Source organism: Condylura cristata, unplaced genomic scaffold, assembly GCF_000260355.1.
Source record: "Condylura cristata isolate star-nosed mole 26May11 unplaced genomic scaffold, ConCri1.0 scaffold00209, whole genome shotgun sequence".
Classification (NCBI taxonomy): domain Eukaryota; kingdom Metazoa; phylum Chordata; class Mammalia; order Eulipotyphla; family Talpidae; genus Condylura; species Condylura cristata.
This window is the reverse complement of record NW_004567310.1, coordinates 8,581-10,354: the sequence shown is the minus strand read 5'-3', so window position 1 is coordinate 10,354 and position 1,774 is coordinate 8,581.

Here is a 1,774-nt window from a genome sequence, read left to right as displayed (position 1 = left end):
AGAGACAGAGTGGGGAGCAGAACAGGCAGATGGACAAAGTACACTGCTGAGGGGAGCAGCGGGCGGGTCAGTAGAGGTCTGCCACGCCATGAGGTCACCTCCAGGGCAGGCGGGAATCAAACTCATGAGGAAGCGGCTTTAGATTCTCAGTGCTGTGCTTTAACCCGCTGCGCCACCAGGGAGGGCCTTTCTAGATTTTTAAGAACTGAGTAGTCAAGTGTTCCTCCTTCTGGCCACCAGTGATCATTATCTCACTTGTACCGGGACCATATCACATTACAGAAATGAACAAGTTTTTTCTTTTTTAGGCCATCTTGTTTAAAACCCAAAGTATCCCAGTGACGGAGCATGCATTGGAGGGGGGTTAAGTCATCTGCCTTGGCTGAGAAGTTACCCATTAGGAGTGGAGAGAGAGAAAAGAAGAGAAGAGAGAGAGAGAGAAAAAAAAACGGTTTAAGAGCCAAGTGTGCCCTAGGGAGGGCAATATGTCAAAATACGCCCTGGGAGGGACCAAAAAATTAAAAAATGCCCTGGCTGGGAGGGACAAACAATTCCCTGGGAGGGACCAAACTGAGAAAAAGGAGGAAAAAAAAGACGGGGGGGGGGGGTCAACGGTGTTTTTGAGCCAAAATCCGGGTGACTTACCCTAACCCCATTCCAGCAGTGTAATCACGCGATATTTTTGCACCACAGAGGTGATATCAAGAGTTGGAAAACGCCAAGATCAACAGAAAGACTGTAGCAAAGAGGGAGGCCAGGAGGCCTTGGGGATCAGGGTTCGTTCAAATTGACTGTTCCCGCCTGACTCCTCGCGTAGGAGCGGGCGGGCGTATAAGCCCCGCGCCTGGTTGGCCAAGCCCAGAGCTATTGGCCAAGTCTCCACTAAGCCGTTCGGGTCTCAAGGCTAAGGATGCAATCCCAATCAAGCCCGAGCTGTTTATTCACTCACACATCAACAGCCCCATTTCAAAGAGAAGGAAAGAGAGGAGAAAAGAAGCACACCAGGTCACAGAAAAGGTTCAGAGGACGGCTTTTCTCAGCCATCCAGGGTTTTGGCACCAATTTGTTTTGTCCCAACTTCTGTGACCGGCCCCAAGAAAGGAAGGCGGGAGGCAGAGAGGTTGAGCAAGCAGAGTTTATTGCTCTCAGACAGCAGCTGAGACCGAGCCCCAGAGTGGGGTCTGCAGCTACTGCCAACTCAATAAGGGGGAAGGGTCTCTTATATAGATTCTAAACTCAGAATCCAAAGGGGTGACTCATCGCTGTGTCCTTGATGTGAGGCCCAGTTCGCTGTCACTTTCAGCTAGTCCCATCCAGGATCTCAAGGTCAGTTTTACTACCACTTTATCAAGCTTGGGTACAAGGCAAACTTCTTTACCGCCCTAGTTCTGTCCTTGTCAGTAAATCTTTGGTCACTCCCAATAGGATTATTGAAGCAAAGCCATGGCCACGCGTCAGGGAAGTGGACAGAGACCTCCTTGTCCAGTGAAGATCTGGGGGCCCTGGATGCGTGTTCAGGGAAGCAGGGGAGGGTCTCCCCAAGCCCTGGAAGCACAAAGTAAACTCACTTGTTTTTCTAGACCACACCAAAACCACAGAGGAAATGAGAAAAGACCCTCCGTCCAGGCAGTTGCAGGGGTGTGTCTGTTTCCATTCCAGTCACAGAGAGCTGCACGCGCATTACACCAGTGTCAGTAGGGAGTCAGTGGGTATTAATACTGACCTCTGCTCAGGCCCACAGAGGCAAACGGCCCTCAGACAAGGGGACACAGTC